This window comes from Odocoileus virginianus, chromosome 17 (genome assembly GCF_023699985.2).
Source record: "Odocoileus virginianus isolate 20LAN1187 ecotype Illinois chromosome 17, Ovbor_1.2, whole genome shotgun sequence".
Taxonomy (NCBI): Eukaryota; Metazoa; Chordata; class Mammalia; order Artiodactyla; family Cervidae; genus Odocoileus; species Odocoileus virginianus.
Genome location: NC_069690.1, coordinates 33,099,689 through 33,118,834, shown reverse-complemented (window position 1 = coordinate 33,118,834; position 19,146 = coordinate 33,099,689). Strand labels below are relative to the sequence as shown.

At 59.2% G+C, this 19,146-nt stretch overlaps 1 protein-coding gene across 2 annotated transcripts in view; it reads left to right on the top strand.

Moving 5' to 3' along the window:
• Positions 1-4,134: 4,134 nt before the first annotated feature.
• RAI1 (retinoic acid induced 1) overlaps positions 4,135-19,146 on the top strand; it is a 103,745-nt gene continuing 88,733 nt past the window's right edge. Inside the window, exon 1 of one of the 2 annotated variants that reach the window (XM_070479233.1) lies at positions 4,135-4,595. The gene's annotated coding sequence lies outside the window, so the exon portion shown is untranslated. Of the gene's footprint in view, positions 4,596-4,769; positions 4,872-19,146 lie in introns of those variants that run through there. The other variant, XM_070479237.1, reaches the window with a different exon arrangement.

Below are 19,146 nucleotides of genomic sequence, written 5' to 3'. Positions count from 1 at the left end.
CAGAGCCCAGCAGAGCTGTCACCTCCTCCTCACCTCTCTGCTGGAGGAGGGAGGCCCAAGGGTCTCTCCTGCCCTGCTCGCCATCAGCGCCCCCAGGCAGAGGGCTGCCTCACCCCCGCCTTCCTCGTGGGGGTGGTGGAGCCTCATGGGCCTGACTCACCGGGTGGGGAGGAGTCCCAGAGCGAAGTCTCCCAAGGCCACGCCCCTTGAAGAAACGAGGGGCTCAGGAAGGCTGTGCTGTGGGTGCGGGGCAGCGCTGGGCCAGTCCCGTCTGCCTTCCACCTTGCTCCTCGGTGACTGAGGGTTTCCTGCCCTCTCCAGGCCTCTGGTTTCTCCTCTACAACACGGAGGTGAGCCTCGACCTCACAGACCCCAGAGCACAGGACCTGGCACGTAGACGCCGGCTCCGTCCTCACCGAGGGCGGCCCCGGCACGCCCCGCACAGGTGGAGACGATGCCAGTGTAGGCACGCCGCAGCCCTGGAGCGCGTCCTCCCTGGGGAGGTGGCCAGGCCCTCGGACACACCCGCAGCCGCTCCGCGCTGCACGCCCCGAGCCAGGTGCTGCCCCTCCCTGCTCTCGGTCTCCTGAACCATGGATGACCCGAACGGCGGAGGTGGAAATGGAGGTAGGCGGCTGACAGGCCAGTCCCTCGGGGTCTGGGCCTCTGTCCGAGGTGGATCCCCCTTCCCTGTCTCCCAGCCCTTGGGGACCTCTCTCTCCCCCGAGACAGGACTCACTGTCTGCTTCTGACCAAGGAGAAAACCCAGGGGAAATTGGAGGCCAAGGCCACAGCTGCAGAATTGAGTCTTAAGACCCCTGTGGAGAAGGGAGGGTTTCTCAAATCCAGTGCCTTGGGGGGCAGTTCGTGATTTAAATGTGGGTGTGGTGGTGGTTAGACTCCTTAAAGTTATTTCAATTCCAAATCTTTAGACACTGCTCTACCTACCAATTAAAACAAGCTGGCAGCCTGGATCCCACCTTGGAGCTGCAAGTTCAACACCTTAGTACTAACACTGTCTTTACTGTGTGTCCATGCTGGGTCCACTCCTGTCTTACCTCCTACTTGCATCCTATGAAGGATGATGAGCAGCTTCTCAGCAGAAATCTCCCTGGGGGCTGGCTCTGCTGACTGACCCCTAATGGTGCCCACAGCAGTCTGAGCACTCCCCTGCTCAGAAGCCTCCCCTCTCTAAATTAGGCTACCCAGCCTTCTGAAGAGACCTAATGAACACTCTCCAGATCTCAGCTGACCAGTCATGTCCTCCAGGAAGCCTTCCCTGATCCCTCAGTTCATGACACTTCGTACCTGGGCTCCAGAGTGCATGTTTCACAAGTGGCTTTTACGTGGCAACCCAGAACCTCACCTAGTGTCTGACCCACAGTGGGCACTCAATTAACATCCATGGGAGAGGTGAACAAACTCACCTGCTATTGACCTTGGATGAGGGATTTACCTTCTGAGCAATTCTTTGACCTGTAAAATGAGTTGTAATGAGGAAGCACTGAGAGGATGCATGGAGTGTGAGGCTGAGCACCGGCTCACAAAGATATCAGGGTCCCAATACCTGGAACCTGTGTGGCAAAAAGGTGGTGGTGGGGGAGGGTCCTTATGCGTGTATGCTAAAGCCGCTTCACTTGTGTCTGACCCTTTGCGACCCCAGGGATTGTAGGCTGCCAGGCTCCTCTGTCCATGGGATTCTCCAGACAAGAATACTGGGGTAGCTTGCCACACCCTCCTCCAGGGGATCTTCCTGACCCAGGGATTGAACCCGCACCTTCTGTGTCTCCTGCATTGCAGGCAGATTCTTTACCCACTGAGCCACCAGGGAAGCCCTGGAGGGTCCTTGTAGATGTGATTAAATTAAGGATGCATTAAATCCAGGATGGGAGAGTCTCCTGGATTTTCCAGACGGCCTCCTGGAATCACAAGTTTGAGTAAGAGGAGACGAGAAGGTCAGGAGAGGAAGCAGATGTGGCAACAGGAGCAATGACTTCCTGTGTGTTCTGGCTCCTGGAGGGCAGGCGCTGAGGGGGCGGGACAAGCAGGTGGCCTTCAGAAGCCAGAAGAGGCAAGGGAGAATAGCATTGAAACATGCATATTATCATATGTGAAATATATCGCCAGTCCAGGTTCGATGCAAAAGACAGGGTACTCAGGGCTGGTGCAGTAGGATGACCCCGAGGGATGAGATGGGGAGGGAGGTGGGAGGGGGGTTCAGGATGGGGAACACATGTACACCCATGGCTGATTCATGTCAATGTATGGCAAAAACCACTACAATATTGTAAAGTAATTAGCCTCCAATTAAAATAAATAAATTAATTTAAACAAAAAAGAAGAGGCAAGGGATGTTCCGCCTGGAGCCTCCAGGGCGCATCCCTTCTGACACCTTGCCTTCAGCCCACTGATGCTGATTCTGGATATCTGCCCTCCAGAGCTGTAAAGAATAAATGAGGGTTGTCTAAGCCACTATATGTGTGGTCATTTGTCACAGCAGCCCAAAGAAACAGCCGCAGAAGGCACCTGGTGCACGACGGGTACTCTCAGAATGGCAGTGGTTAGTGCCTGGACTTCGCCATCCCCTCCTCCCTCTGGGACACCCCTCTTCTCACCTTCATCCGAGGTCTCTACTGCCAGGCCTTCCCTGGGTTCTCCCTGGGCAGGTGAGGGCAGGGAGGGCAGGGGCCAGGAGCCCTTGGATGTATGGAAGCCCCATCCTCATGCCTCCCCACCCGTCCCCAGCTTGTGAAGGAAAACACTTCTAACAGAATTCACAGCCTCCAGGCTCCAGGCATGATGCTCCACACACCTACCTCCTTTAGTCCTCAGGAATCCCAGGAAGTAGACGCTACTATTGCCTCTATTTTACAGATGAGGAAACTGACACTCAGCAAGTTAACTTCTTTTTCCATACCTTCCCAGCTGGGGGCAGAGCAACCAGACTTAGAAATCGGGTCTGTCTCCCCCAGAACCTGTGCTAAAAACCTCAGTGTCCCTCGTCTGATCCTGATTCTGTCCGGCTCCTACCCTGGCCCTGGGCAGTGGGTGGCCGAGCTGGTGGGAAGGGCTCTGGGTGCAGGTCTTGCCTGTAACTTAGCTTGAAACCCTGGACAGAAGACCTCACCGCTCTGCCTCAGCTTCCTGTAAACAGAAGGGGTGGGTCTGCCCCCCCTTGGTGGGGGGGCGCTGCCAGGATCAGATGACAGGACATGCAGACAGGGGGACAGTCCACAGCATAAGGGCACCCTCCCCACCATGTGTTCTTAACTACAGGTGAGGAGGCTGAGTCCCCTGGCAGCCTGAGGCCTTGATGGCCCTCCTTCACCCACAAGGACCAACAGACCCCAGAGGCTGGATCGGGGCTGGAGATCTTCTGCCTGGCCTGGGTGAGTGGAGGCCTGGGGTGGGGACTGCCAGGGGGTCTGTAGGGTCACAATAGGTTCACTCACTCATTCATTCAACATCCCTCTGCCCTGGCTCTGCCAATGGTATTAGGATTGCATCCGAATTCCCCACTAGGCTCAGGTAGCCCTGAAGACACTGGTCCTCCGCAAGGCTCTGACTTCTGCTGCCCACCGCCTGTCCTCCCCCCCCCCCCCCGCCCCCCACGCCTCCTGCCTCAGGGCTTTTGCACTTGCTGCTTCTGCTCCACATGCGTGGCTCCTTCCGCTCACAGCCCCCTAAGCAGCCCCTGCCTCTCACTTCACCGAGTGAGTAGCCCTCACTGCTCCCGGTGGTAACGGTCTTTCTCACGTGTATTCTGTCTCTGCCCACCAGGCCGTCAGCCCCAGGACGGTAGGGATCACTTGTCTGCTGACTCTGAGCCCACCGAGGTGCCAGTGAGTGAAGAGAGCTCTGCTCGGCGGCCTCCTAGCTTAGAGGTCGGAACGTTTCCCAGACTGGGAAGAGGAGGTCACAGGGGGGCCGTGGTGGGTGAAGGCGGGGGCCTGGCCCCGGGACCCGGATGGAGCTCGGAGCACCCAAACGCCGGTGCCAGTCCACGTCTTCCGCCCGAGGTTCCGGCCCGGGCCCCCGCGTCCTTGAGGGCCCCTGGGGTCTCCCCAGCCAAACCCCCGCCCCAGGCCCGCAGCGGGCGCGGGCCGCCAGGGGGCGCTGTCGGGGCGCACGGCCCACCTGGCGCCCGGGCGGCGAGCGAGCGCGGCCAGGCGGCCGGGAACTTTTCTCCTCGCGCTCTCGCCGCCTTCTCCCCCCGCGCGCCGCCCGCCGCCCGCTCTTCCTGCGCGGAGGGGACCGCATTTCCCCGTGGCCCTGCGACGCCAGCAGGCCCGGAGGTGCGCGGCCAGGGCCTGGTCCCTGCGCCCCGGGCGCCGCCCCCGCCCGCGGCTGCGCTCGGAAGCCGAGGCGCGGAGCGAGGCGCGGAGCGAGGCGCGGCCGGGCGAGAGCGCGCCGAGCAGGCCGCCCAGTCCGCCGCCCGAGCGCCGGCTCGAGGAGGGGGCGCCGCGGCCCACCATCCTTCCTGCCTGGCCGCGGGCCGGCCGGGCCGCCGCGCCCCGACCCCTATGGCCTCCCGGGCCTCCGGGCCGCGAAGTCGCAGCGCCAGACCCCGGCCCCCCGAGTGAGCGCGCGCCGAGGTGAGCACCGGGCGCCGGGGCGGGGGCGCGGGGGCCGCGGGGAAGTCGCTTTGTGTGCGGGGGGCGCGAGGTCACCGGATGGCAGTCTGAGGAGCTGCGGCGGGGTGGGGGCGCCTCGCGCCGCGGGACAAGGGCCGGGGCCGGTGCGAGGCGGCGGCGCGAGGACCGAGGGTCGCGCGTGCAAGGGCTGTGCGCGTGCTTGTCGCCGGGGGTCCCCCCCGAGCGCAGGGTGGGGACCGGGGCATTCGCGCCGCGCCGGGGCCGGAGGCGAGCTTTGTGAGTGCGTCCGGGTGGGGGGTGGGGAGCCTACTTCTCCGGGGGACTCTGGGCCTATCGGGGCCCTGGCGTGGGAGCCGGACAGCGAGGTCCGTGATGGGGAGGGGCGGCGCGTGAGGCTCTCGGCAGACCCCCCCATCCGTGCTTCGACGCGGGCAGGGGCGCCCGGGCCTGTGCGCAGGCCGCGCGACCGGGCAGGAAGCGGCCCGGGAGGCCGGGGAGCTCTGTCGCGGCCAGGCCCGGGGCGCAGGGGCCTTTCGGGGTGACGTCACGGTGGGGGCTCCGGCCACGCGAGTCCCCGGACGGACGGCGGCGCACCACCGGCCAGGTCCTTGGGCCGGCGCCTGGGAGACCCGAGACCCGGAGGAGGACGCGAGGGCTGGGCGCAAGGCGGCGTCGCCAAGCGCGGCGGGGGCGAGGGGGTGGCAGGACGCGGGGGTGACTTTGGAGCCTTGGTTGCTGGGGGCCGCCCAGGAGGGGCGGAGGGGAAGCGAAACACCACGCAGGCCCGAGGCCGTGGCGGCCCCAGCTTCCTGGGGCGCCCTTTTTCCCAGCGAGCGATTTCCCCTCCTGGGCTCTGGGTCGTCCTCAAATCCACACCCGGAGCCGGAGCGCGGCCCGAGTCGTGCCCTGGTCCGGGGAGCCCCCGACGGGGGCGGCGCTGGGGCTCTGGCCCTGAATGAAGACGCTATCCGGAGTAACAATGCTCTTCTGGGGGGCTGGGGGAGGGGAGGCAGCACGCCTGAATGGCGACCCGGGCTTGGGCTTCCCAGGGTTTCCGCAGGCTCTGATCCGGGACCCACGCGGGACCCGCACGGTTCCCTCCACCCGCTCCCCCCCCCGCCCCCCCCCCCCCATTTGTCTTCCAACGCAGTGGCGTGTGGAGGATTCAAGGGCATTACATCTGGTTGCAATCCAGTTTCATGCCGCTGCTGGGCTGTTAAGACCTCGAGCTGACGTCAAAGCAGGGGAATTACTTCTTTTTATTTTATCTTTTTTTAGTTGTCTGCTGCCCTGGGAAGGGAGGCGGGGTGAGTTAGGCGAGCTCTGATGTGGAGGCGCCAGCGCCCTGGGAGCCTCGGGCTGGGGGCTCTGCTTCTCTGCCCGCACCAGATCCTCCATGCAAACCGACTCTGCCTGGGGTCAGACCCACCCTGGGTGGGAGCGGCCCTCACTGCAGACTCAGTAGAGGCCCCTCCCGACTGACCACACGGCTGCGTTTCCAGAGGCTTCCCTGGGACGTGGCCTCACATCTGGAAACTGGAAAGGAATCTTTTAGTTTCCCACCCCGCACCCCCACAGGAGCATCCAGGAGGGAGTCCTTAGGAGCCTTTTGGGTGACCCGGAAGGAGTGAACACAGACATTGTGGTTTGGGGGAGCCCCTCACAGTCAGAAGCCTTGGTTCCAGGATTGTGTGTCTGTGGGTGATCCAGAGCGGTCTGAGTGTGACCTTCCAACAGCCAGGCGCCCCAGTGGCTTCCTAAACACAGGGAGGTCATCCACTCTGCCACTTTGGACCAGGAGGCCAGTGCAGCAGGGCCCAGGCTGATTCCTCAGGCTCTTGGGTCTGGACTGTGGGTTCTAAGCCCTCATCTGTGACCTGCAGTAAGCAACACATTTCAGGTCCCAGCTTCATTCATACCCACTGTGTGTAACTGAAACGAAAGTTGAGTGAAATAGCTCTTTTCTCTGTTTCATGCCCTGGTCTGATATTTTCTATTCTAGTTTATTTGATTTTTTTTTTTTTAATTGCATTCTGTGACCCCTGAATTGATGTCACGATCCGCTAATGGGTCATACCCAGAGTTTGAAAAAACAGGCCTGGAAAATGAGTCTGCTTTCTAGTCATTCAACAAACATGAATTGAGGCCCTCACTGTCTCTGTTTTTGAATTACTCAGGTGACACATGGATTTGTTCTCATTGTGAAAAATGCAAATAACCCAGAGGTATATAGGGTAGAAGTGCCCCCAGTAACCCCAGTTAACACTTTGAATGCGGTTTGCTGTTCACTTGTGCATACGCGTCTCACACACACAAACACAGAGCTTCCTCTTACCCCGATCTGGACCACGCCTCCTGTTCTTCTTCTCAGCTCCCCTTTCCCTTCCTGGGGTCATGTGGGGGTCATGGAGGGGGTGCTCCAGGGCAAGGTGTTGGGTGATTCCTGGCTTTGCCACGTATTGAATGGGTTATTTATCTCTGTACCTCAGTGTCCCCATCTGTACAGTGAAGCTAATAACAGTTCCAGCCTCACTGGATTATGGTGAAGCTTTATTGAGTCCACGCAACCCCATGAATCTGAGAACAGTGTTTGTCCCAATAAATTCCAGCTGGCCCTGACACCGTTATTGTCACCACTGCCTTTCCGTGGCCATCTGTGTTTGTACCTCATGCTTTAATAGTCACATGTGGCTGTGCGTGGATGTCTCCCCCGCCCCCCAACATGTGGTTCAGCAGGCAGGACCTGGTAGAGCCCTGCAGACTGGCCACTGTTCCCATGGGAGAGGCACCTGGGCTCTCGGGCCCACCAGGTATTTCCCAGGGCCCACTATTTCGAAGTCCTGTGCTTAATACACCTGCCTGCAAGGTAACAGCCCAGGGGTGGGACCCACGTGGTACCCAAAGGGACAAGTGGGAGCTCGTGCCAGGTCTTGGCGGGAAGCAGGGCCTCCCATGGAAGAGCTGGCAGGTGTGCTGGGGACAATGAGGGAAGGAGCGTCTTTGGGGGACTTGTTCCTGCGAGGAGGGGCTGATGGGAACCATATGAGTCAGTTTCAGGATGGGGAACAGGTAGCCTGAGCATGAAGTCCAGAGGTGAGAGTGTCTTCACTTGGCCAGAGGTGGAGGGCTTTGTGGAGGTGAAGCTTCATAGCCAAGGGGACTTGGAGCTCAGGTAGGTGGGGAGGGGGGCGATCCTGGCAGTGGGAGCACACCAGTGGCTGCAGCAGATGGAGCCTGTGTCCTGTGGCCGAGAGGGAGGACTTGGTTCAGAAAGGCTGTGACGGGAGAGGCTGGCTTTTGCCCGGCCTCTTCATGGGCCTCCCTGCCTCCATCCTGCTCCCTCCAGTGTGGGCCCCACTACAGGGTGACCTTTCTCCACCACGGCAGTGTCTCCCTGGGGTTCCTGTTGCCTCTGAATAAAGGTCTGCTCAGGAGCCCTTCCCAGGTGGGGGCCTCTCCCGTCCTTTGCCTGCTCTGCCCCTACTCAAGCCCCTTCCCCTCCTGCTGCAGCAGACCCCCGCCCCCTGGAGTCAGCCCTGACGTTGCTGCCTCTATGCTGCGTTAGCCCGAGCTGTTCCTTCCACCTGGGCCGCCCTGCACCTTTCTCCCTGCCTCCCGAGACCAAAACAGACGTCCTGTCTCCTGCTCTGACCTCCGCGGCAGAACTGAGTCATCCCCCTTTGTCTACAGCTGAAGCATAGCGTTCATCACGGAATTAGCGGTAATTCTGTTGGTGTCTGTCCTCCCCAGGAGGCTGGGGCATTGAGGCCCAGGGCTTGGCCACCTCCTCTCTGCGGCCCCATCAGCTCCACGGGCAAGGTGGGGGAGCACAGAGCATTCAGAAGCCTTCCCAGCAGAAGGGGTGGGCGAGAAGGTGAGCTGGGGGGGCACAGTGTTGTTTTGGGGGTCCTATTGGGATCTTGGGGACTCTCAGGGTGCTGGTCAGAGGATTGTTTGTCAGACCATAGAGGAGATAAGTGAGGGGCCCCGCTGCTCCCCGGGAGGGGGGACAGGGCGGGTGGGAAGAACTGGCTCGTCCTGTTTCCCTGGGGACTGAGGCAGAGCGTGCCCTGTGCCTGGGTGGGTCACCGGGATCCGAGACTGGAATGTGACACGAGGGTGGGTGCCAGCGGCCGGAGGCGCAGACGGGCTTGGCTGCCAGCGGAGAGCTTTTGCTCTGCTGGTTCTCGAATCCCTGTGAAGAGTGTGTGTGTGTGTGTGTGGTGGGGGCGGGGGGGGGGGGGGAAGGAAAGCAACGTGGGAAAGGGCACTTGGTCAGGAGGGACAGGAGGATGGGCCAGGAGCACCAGGGCTCCCGTGGGACCAGCCGATCACCACTCATCCAGCAGACACCCCCCTCCCCACCAAATCCCCCCCCCTCTTGGCCCTGGGCTTGTAGGGCTCAGAGCTGAGAGGCTCCAGGCCGGTGGACAGCAGTCATCCAGTTTCCGCGTGGTGACTGGGCTCAGGAAGGGGGCCCAGGGAGCTGGGAGGGGAACAGATGCAGTGGGGCGGGGCAGAGCAGGGGTGGGGGGAGGCGGGGGGTCAGTGGGGGGCTGAGGCCGGGATGGGCCCCAGACAGGGGTCCCACATGAGGTGTACAGACTCTGTCATACTTGGTCCCCTCCCTGGAGACCATGCCTCGGTCTGGTCTGGTCTGGTCGGGGCAGCACGGCTGAGCAGTGGCACAGCCCTGGGTTTGGAGTCAGGACAGGGTTTGAGTTCCAGCTGCTACTGCAGGAAAGTCATCCCCGCCCCCAGCACATTTCCCCTCCTGTCAGAACTCTGCATGCAGCCTGTTCTGTCGTCTGGAAAGCCCAGGGTCATGTCCAGGCGCATCTGTCCCACCGGGGGCTCCGTCTCCCCACCTTCACATGGGCGCAGTCCCTGGCCCCGGGAGCCTGCTGTGCGGGCACTCAAGTCATTGTTCCTCCCACTGAAGGACTTTGTGGGAAGAGGTCGCTGTGACCGCTCCAGTCCTGCTGTGACGTGGGTTGAAACTGAGAGTTTGGTGCCTGTTTTCTTCCCCAGCCAGGTGGAGGTGGATGGATCGCGTGGGTCTTGGTCACCTGGTGGGGCAGGTGAGAATTAGTTTTCCGGCCAGAGTTTCTGCTTGCAGAGGGGCTTGGCCCTGGTGCTGTGGGGTGGACTCGGGTGGCAGCGTAACCACAGACTCATTCATTTCTTCGTGCATTTGTTCCTAAATCACATAGTGAGTACCTCACTCAGACCAGAGTGCGGGGAACACAACCGTCAACAGAAGACACTTGTAATACGGCAGTGCAGATAAGCAGCCGCCTTTCGGAGTTCAGCGTCCCGGGTTTCCATCATGGCTCTGCTGCTTACTATTTATTTGCTCGTTGGTGAAATGGGGCGGGGGGTTGTGGGGTATGCCAGCACTCGCCTCATGGGGTTGTTGGGAGAATTAGTGAGTTGATGCAGGTAAAATTCTTCAGACAGAGCCTGTTTTAATGCATAGAAAAACATAGAAGGTGCTAGAAGACGGTTGGTTTTTATTCTTGCCCTGAAGAATCTTGGCACCCACTCCCTGCTGAGGGAGGGCAGGCCAGCCAGGGCTTTCCTGAGAGGCCTGAGACCCAGGAAGCAGGTGGTGGCCCTCTGAGCTCCTGCCCCCAAGCCCCGACCCCGGCAAGCCACAGCCTCCGGGGTCGAACCTTCCAAGGAGCCCTGGGGACAGGCATCGGCTTCAGGAGCCCAGTGGGTGAGGCCTGTCCGCCTGGGAAGGTGTAACCCTGCCTGGCACCAGATGGGCTTCAGACTTCAAAAAGTAACTTCAGTATCAAGAATTAAAGCTGAGGGACTTCCCTGGTGGCCCAGTGGTGAAGAGCCGCCTTGCCGTGCAGGGAACTCGGGTTGGATCCCTGGTCAGGGAACTGAGCTCCCACATGCTTTGCAGTGACTAAGCCGCCTGCCACAATGAAAAATCCCACGTGACACAAGGGAGACCCCCACGAGCTGTAGACCCAACGCAGGCAAGTAAATTAACTTTAAAAAGAGAACTGAAGCTGAATGAATTTTCCGATTGACACCCTCAATTGCCGGAGGCCACCAGACCACCTCTGGCTGTTCTTAGGCAGGTTCCTCCAGCTCTTTGAACCTCTTTTTCCTCATTTATCAGGTAACAGAAATGACAGTACCAACTTCATAGTTTCTTTTCTAAGAGGACTGAATGAGAGGATGCCTGCAAAGCACTTGGCTGCGGTTGGCACATAGCAAAATGCTTAATAAATGTTGCCTATTAGTGATATAGTTCTCAGAATATGTCAATTAAAAAACCACCTGAGGGCCTTGCCTGGTGGTCCAGAGGCTGGGGCTCTGAACTTCCAATGCACCGGGCCTGGGTTCGATCCCTGGTCGGGGAGCTAGATCTCACATGCCACAAATGAAGATCCCGTATGTTGTCATAAAGAGCGGAGATTCCACATGCCACAGCCAAGACCCAGCACAGCCAAATAAATAAATATTTAAAAAAAAACCCAAACACTTGAAAGATTTCTTCTTGGGGGCCACAGCTCCTTAGAGATGTGAAGTTGTAAGCCTCTCACTAGGCATGGGACAAAGAATTGTTACAATGAGGCAGAGACTCTGAGGCCCAGACATGCTTAGCTGCTGAAGCACAGTCACAAAGGAGCCCAGGGCAGGGTGCCGAAGTGGGAACAGAGTTGGCTTTTACTCAGGTGCTCTTTGATGCTTTGAGAGTTACTCCTGCAGCAAGTGGTAACCAAAGATCAGCACTGATACACAGCTGAGGTCAAGTGGGCCTGTCTTCTGGAAGCTTCTGATATGATGGGAAATGAAATTTGCATTTGTGATGATGCTAAGAGGTTGGAGAAGGACATGGCAACCCACTCCAGTATTCCTGCCTGGAGAATCCCATAGACAGAGGAGCTGGTGGGCTACAGTCCATGGAATTGGAAAGAGTCGGACATGACTGAAGCGACTTAGTGTGCATGCGTGCATAATAAGAGGTAAAATAAAAATCACCTGTTGGTGGGGTAGGGAGAGTCATGTATTTGCTCATTTGGGGTGGGGGGCAGAGGTTGGGGCACAGGCCTCGGAGCAGTGGTTCTCAACTTGGAGTGATTTCGTCCCTGGGGGGCCTGTCTGTAGATGTTTTTGGTTGTCTCCACTGGGGGAGGGGGTGCTGACATCTAGTGGGTTGAGGCCCGGGACACTGCTCAACATCCTGGGATGCACAGGACACACACTCCCACAAATTACCTGGCCCCAAACATCAGCAGTGCTGAGGGGCTTGGGCAGCCTTGTCCTGGAGCCACATGACGACATGGCTGTGCCCCTGCCCTTGTGAAGCCCTCAGTCTGGTAGGTGAGCAGACTTCAAAGATGTGACTGTGTGGATGTGGATTCATTCACCTGTGACCCTAATGCAGCTGAGAAGGCGCCCCTTGCAGGGGAGGCCTTGGGGGAGGGCATCCAGGCGGAGGTGGGGGTGGAGGGGTGCAGCCCGAGAAAAGGCTCAGAAGCAGAAAGGCAGAGGTGTGTGGTAGAAGGGGCAGATGCCTGGTATGTGTCTGGGGCGACAGCAGACAATGACCCAGCCTCAAGGCCAGGGACCTCTCTGCTTTGCCTGGTTTGAGGCAGCTGCACCTCCCAGCATGCTGTGCTCCAGGGCACTGGGGTTGGGGGGTGCCCTGCGGAGGCTGGGTGGGTTGGTGGGAGGGAACTGCTGCCCTCCAGAGAGGTCCCAGCTCTGCCCCTTCCCTCATTTGCATCTGTCTGATAGATGGGAAAGAGAACTAGGAAAAAAAGAAGAGGAAGAACAATATTTTCATTTCAAACACAGGGATGAGGGAGGTGGGAAGGAATCTGGTTTAGGACACCTTTGAGAGGAGCACAGAAAATCCCCACCGTGGCCCAAAATAGCACGAAAAACAGACGTTTGGCCAGATCACACTTAATCGAGTGGCTCTCTTTTCTTGAGTCCAGCAGGATGTGGATGGTGCTGGCTTTGTTCCCTTGGGGTGACAGTGACCCTTGGGGTCCCCGCCTTGGCTTATTAAACAGAGGCCCTGGTCTCCCAGGCAGGACTGGGCTCCCAGGAGCCCGGGGAGCTCAGCCTGAGCATTGCAGAGGGCCAGAGGTGGTGACTGGGGGGATGCCTGGCAGCGGGGCCAGGTGGGTGAAAGCAGAGGTAGGAGAGACCTGGTTCCTCTAATAAGTGGATGCCTGGCTCTTTGGCTGCTGAGAGGGATCATGGAGAAAAGCCATCGTTTAATGAGTGACTGCTATTGTGCTCAGCACTGGGTGGTCCTCTCTAAGCCTTGTTAACGAACTCGTATGGATCAAGGAAACTGAAGCTCAGAGAGGCTAAGTGACCTGCGTGAGGTCACACAGTGACCAAGTGCAGACCTAAAATTGGAAACCACAAGATTTTGGGCTCCAAAGCCAGGCCCTGCCTGCTCCTCATTCATCTCCCGGTGGTCACTCATCCATTCAGCAGATAATCTCTGAAATAACACTGTGACATGGTGGGATTTTTTTTAGGCCTCAGAATCAGAAGTGGACTTGAATTCTGACTAGAACAGTTTCAGTCTCTGTAGCTTTCCCAATCAGAGCCTGCTTTCATCTGTCAAGTGGGCACAACCACACCTTTGTCCTGGAGTCGCTTTTAAGGGTTAAACTGCATGGAAGGGGACAGGAAAGGGAAGAGAGGCCCAGGGAGGTTAGGACCTGCCCTGGGCCACCCAGCGTGACAGGGTGCAGTGAAAAAACCCTGGGTAGAAGGAACCAGGAGAGATTGTGATATCTCTGTGCAGTATCAGTGTTGGGTTTCATTATTTGAATGGGGAGAGAGGGCAGCCCTCACTCTGCAGGTAGAGAAGGTGGTGTGGAATGCGGGTGTTTATTTTTCTGTGTCTGTGAAAGCCCTGTTTCAGCTCAGGCTGATAGGGTGTCCCAAGACACTGCAGAGAGTGCCTGCCATGCAGACAGATATGCCCAGGTGCTTGCCTAGCGTGGGCACTGAGCTAGGCTCCCAGTGCAGCCTGTAACCCTTCATCCTAGAGCCTGGTGAGCCTGGGTACCCTCAGAAAGAGCAAGGGTGGGTGACAGCCTTGAACCTGGGGTGTCCCTCCGTCTCTTTGAATTTGGCCGTCCTGGCCCCATTCATCTCCTTATCTTCTGGCAGCCCCTTTGAGTTGCTGGGAGGGAAGTCAGGGGCAGCCTTCCTGATTGACAAAACAAGCCTTGCTCACAAAAGAAGGGAGGTTGGCAGGACTGCTCTGGCTCCCCTCCCCCGTCCCAGCCCCTGGCTGCAGGCATCTCTCCTGCTTTGCCCAGGAGGCACCCAAAATTCAGAGAGGTAGTGAGGGGGCTGCAAAGCCATCAGACCGTCCTAGCTGGGGGCCCAAGAAGGTGGATTCGAGGGAGGATGACTGGCCCCTCCTTCCTCTCAGGAGTCTGGGAAGGCGTTCTGGAGAGGAAGCCAGGCCGGCAGGTAGCAGAGAAAGACATCGGATCCAGGGGGAGCAGCAGAGAAAGCAAACAAACAGGGCTTTGTGTGGTTGCAGATTGGCGGCTCAGAAGGGAAGCCGGCTGGTGGGAGGGGAAGGAGGAGGGGGGAGGAGGGGACTGCAGGCCAGGCCAGTGCTCTGGGCAGAGATAGGCGGCTGGACCAGCCCAGGCTGGGCGGCCAGGGAGCAGGGAGTGCCACTGTGTGTGGACAGGCTTCTGGAGTCAGCCTGGCTGTGTCCCAGCCCTGCCACTTCACTCTTTAACAGATCTGGGCTTGTTTGCCCACCTACTGGGGCAGAGTCACTCACACAGGACTGGGGAGATAGTCATCCGGCCCGACTGGCCTGGCCCGTCTTGTGAACCCCCACCCTACAGGGATACAGGCCAAGAAGGGATCAGGGTCCGCCTGGCGGGCTGCCCGCTTGGCTGGGTCTCCTAAGAGGGCACTGAGGGGGCCTAGAGGGCAGCGGAGCAAAGGGGTTCTCACTGCTCAGTAGCAGATGCCTGGCATGTGGGTGGACAGAGGCTGGCATCTCGGGTCCTGGGCCCTGGCGTCCAGCATCCCCTGCACTGGTGGAGGGGCCATCTCGGGGGCAAATCCTGGGTCCTAACAGGGCAGCCCGGGCTGGCCCGCCTGTCCAGGCGCGCGCAGCCCCACCTCGGGGAGGGCTTGGTAGGAGCCGGCAGGGCAGACAGAGGCAGCGGCATTACCACCTCGGGGGCCATTTCCTCTCCTCCCCGACCTCGGGAGGGCAAACGCCCGCGCTTCCTGGCTTCCCCTCGCTCCCAGCGGCGCCCTCAAAGCGGCCACGCTGGAGCCTCGGCGCATCGGGCCGGACGAGCCCAGCCAGGGCCGCGACCGCGACTCCGGAGGCCGGGGCGCGGGGAGGGGCGGGGTGGCCGCTGCGTCGCCATGGCAGCGCCCATCCCGGCGTGCCCTGCGCAGTCGCGGGGTGGGGATTCCAGGCCCCGCCCCTCGCCTCGCCAGACCGCGACTTCCGGGAACCGGGGCTGTGGGCGTGGCTCGGGGCCCGCCCCTCACGGCCCCTGGCTTCCGGGAACCGGGGCGCGGGGCGGGGCTTCCGGACGGGCTCGTGTCTCCCGGGTTCTCGTCCCGGCCCGGGTCGGTTTCCTTGCGTCCCGCACTGCCCTACCGGCCTGGCCCTGGCTCTGCCCTATCCTCGCCAGCCGCCTCCCTTGCTTGATGCCTTTTCGGGCCTCTCGCCTTCAGTGTCCCGCCGGTCACTCCCGGGCCTTCCCCCTGTCTTCCCCCGGGCACTCGGCTGACCTCTGCTCGCCCGCACATGGCCTGGGCAGGCCGCTGAATGGTGCAGCCTTGGGCCTTGGAAGAGGTGTCCTGGGCGGGGGCAGCTGTCCTTGGCCTTTCGAGAACTCGCACTGGGAGGGTGAGAGTGGGCTTCAGCGGCCGCGGGAGGGACTTGATGTGGAAAAGAACTTATCAGGCCTGAGCATTTTGTGGTGGTGTTTTGTGTTGTTGTTGTTTTAATAAAATCAAGTTCTAAAGGGCTTCCCTGGCGGCGCTCAGACTGTAAAGAATTTGCCTGCAATGTGGGAGACTCGGATTCGATCCCTGGGTTGGGACGATCCCCTGGAGAAGGAAATGGCAACCCATTCCAATATTTTTGCCTGAAGAATTCCGTGGACAGAGAAGCCTGGTGGGCTACAGTCCATGGGGGTCACAAAGAGTTGGAGAGGAATGAGCAACTAACACTTTCACCAGGTTATAACCATGATTTTAGAAAAACTTAAAAATGCCAGATGACAAGCGGAAACCTCTTATAATTCCACCCCCAGAACATAATCAGTCAGCATTTTTTCTCTAGACATATGGTAAACAACACAATAGATGTAATAAATATAAAATATGGAGTCATGCTGTATATTTGGTTTTGTAAGGCCTTTGTATTTTAATAGCTTTGTCCCCCACTACAGAAAGAGGACGGGCTGATTATAGACTTCTGGAAAATAAGGCAAATGTAAAGGAAAGCAGTTCACCCAAACTCCCAGGCCCCAAAAGCAGCCTCATTTGACTCTTCTCTGCCCTGTCCTGGGGTCTTTTGTTAAAGGGTGCCGCCTTCTTCCTCCATGAGCCATCTGATGTCCTGCTTCTCTCCCTTCCTGTGTGAAACCTGCTCCTTTCCCCTGAGTCTGTGAGTCTGGAGAGAACTGGAACCGGATCTTGGGAGCTTCAGAGAGGAGTCGGACTGGGTGGCTGCTTCCTGATTTGATTGGACCTCTCCCCGTCTGCCAACCCCAGGAACCCTTTCCCTGGCTCCTCAATCGGCAGTCTGGGCAGGGGCCGCTGAGCCCAGCCAGTGCCACCCAGCCTGTGCAGAGATGTTGAAGACTTGTTGCCCCTGAGGAGACCAGGCTCCAGCAGCAAGGCCGCACCGAGGTCCCAGACCTCAGTCACATCTGGGTCCCCCTTGCCCAGCCACGTGCAGACTTAGCCTATGGTTGGCCCTGTGGCCCCCTTCTGCTCCTGCTCTGTGTCCTAGGAGCAGGTTTCTGCTGCCCTGGGCTGCTTGGCCTCACCTTAGGGGCCTGTGGACCTGGCACCAGGCGCAGCCTCCCTCAGCTCAGCTGCCTCTCGAGCTCCAAGCTGCCCTGGCCCTACCCATCCCCGCTGCCAGGCCTTCTTTCTCCATTCCTAAGCGGTTCAGTTCTGACACATCCCAGCCCTGCGTGAAACAGACCTTGGAAAATCAGAGCTGCCAAGGATGGACCGGCATTTCAAAGGCATCCAAGGCTTGAGGGGATGGCGGAAGAGGGGAGAAAGCGCAGGGCCCTGTCCCTGGGCAGCAGTGGATGGAAAGTCACAGAACGCACCCTTCCCTGGGAAGAGCACCCTGGGAAGAGGGGAGCAGGTGGGGTACCAGGCAGCATGCCCCACTGGCCACCACCCGCAGTTACCACCACGTGCTCCCAAAGTGAAAAGATGGGTGAGGGCTGTTGGGAGCCTGCAGCTGGCAGCCTTGTAAATTGTCTTCTCTTAGCAGGTTTATTCGTTTATGAAATATTGAAGCCCCATTTCGCTTTACCTGTAGCAGGGAGACAGCCAGGTTGGGTCTGAGATTGATGCTCTGAACATGACTTATTTATTTGGAGCTGCTCTTCTGGGCTGGGCGCTGCCTGCCATGTGGAATGTAACCAAGCGCCAAGATGAGTGTGTGTGTGTGTTCCTGGACTTGGGGGGCTGTGTGTCTGTCCATCTTTGAGGGGGTTCCGTACTGGAGGGTGATGCTTTTCGCATTCTTGCTGTGTCCAGGTGTGTATATGAGTCTGTGTGTATAAGATTGCTAAGAGTGTGCCTGTGTGTACAGTGTGCTGTCTGTGTATGGGGGGAGGGGATGGGGAATGAGGGAGTGGGTTTTGCGAGCAGGTTTTGGGTTCTCATATCTGTGGTTGTGTCCACAACATGAGATTAGGGTTGGGGGAAAGATGCTCCTCTATATGTGTGTCTGCATTTGTGGTGGGGCCCCAGGTGTGCCAAGTGTGTGTCTGTTGTGTGTGAGCCCATTTCTGTGTGCACGTGGTGTGGTGCAGGACTTCTGTGTCAAAGGCAGAGTCAGTGGCACCAGCTGGGTTGTGGGCTGTCTGCTGCCCCAGCTGTGGCCTGGGAGGAATTGATGCCTGATGCACTTGTGTTCTGTGATCCTTGTGTGGCGGGGCCTCAGACTCCAGGAAGGACTGGGACTGAAAACGCACTGGCAGCCCCTGGCACTCTTCCAGCAGAACTGAGCCTTCCTTGCCCTGTGACTCAGACCAGAAGGAGCTCTGGGGTCAGGGTGGTCCGAGCCCACATCTCTTGGATGGGGACAGCCGAGGTTCAAGAGCACACAGCTTGTGATGGCCACGGCAGCCCTGATGCTGGGCGGGGCTCTGGCTGCAGTGCTCTACTCAGAGCACCCCCCGACATCCCCGTTGCCTCACCTTCCTCTTCTGTGCCCCGGGGGTGGGTTCCCAGCTGTCCTCCTCTGGCACAGGGCAGGCAGGGCTTGGTTGGTAGATACTCAGCAAGTTGAGTCCTGCCCGGAGGCAGGCAGCAAGGACAGCCAGGGATATTGGGGGCACTCGGTTTGGGGCCTGAGTCCCAAGAGAGAGTCCCAGCTCTGGGGGCAGCACAGCGCCGGGGCGTCAGCTCTGTCCTTTCCCGGCAGCAGCCCCTCGCCCAGATGCGGCCCAGACGTGGCCCCTGGCATTTGGTTTTCCTCAGCCCGTGACAGCCCTCGGCTCCCCCACCTCGGCAGCTAATGCGTCTGTCACTACTTTCCTAATGAGGATGCCCAGGGCCCCCCTGGGAGCCATACCTTTGCAGGCCAGCCAGCAGCTGCGGGGGTGGGCCGGCCTCAGGGTCAGGCTGGGGAGGGGGGTGAGCCCCTCTCCTGCTTGCAGCCCCCAGCCACAGGGGCCTTGAGGTCCATCCAGGCCCTGAGCCTGCTGTGTGGAGGTGGGAGGTCCTGGGGGGCTTGGGGAGTCAGGAGTCCACCCCGGCACACATTTTTTTCCTTTGGCCCTGCATCTGTTTGTAATCACAGAGCTTCATTTGGCCTATAGATGTGTTTGCAGGCCTACTGTGTGCGTGACCAGAATCCTCTGAGATCTGGGTGTTTCTGTGCCCCACCCTCGTGGAGCTGCCAAAAGCAGGAAAGACAGTAATGATATCAGCTGTTTGCGTCATTATGTGACCTGTACAGGAATGGGAATGCGTGTTCATCAGGAGCCGAGACAGACCTGGAGCAGTCTTGCAGAGTTCCTCAAACTGACCGAGGGCAGGGGTCCTATGTGAGGGGGGCTGCTTGCCTCACCTGAAGGGCTCAACCAGGACTTGAGGGGGTCAGGAGACCCCAGGCCACTGCCCACCTCCTCTGGGCTCCATCACCTCTGGAATTCAGACGGCAGGTCTCTCCTCTCCCAGTGTTCTTTGCCCTCCCCACCAGGGCCCTCAGGATATCTCAGCAGCAGCCTTGACTTTGGAATGCCAGAGGCACTGCCCCAGGGGGCCCGGGAGGCCCATCCCTCCTTTCTTTGCTCTC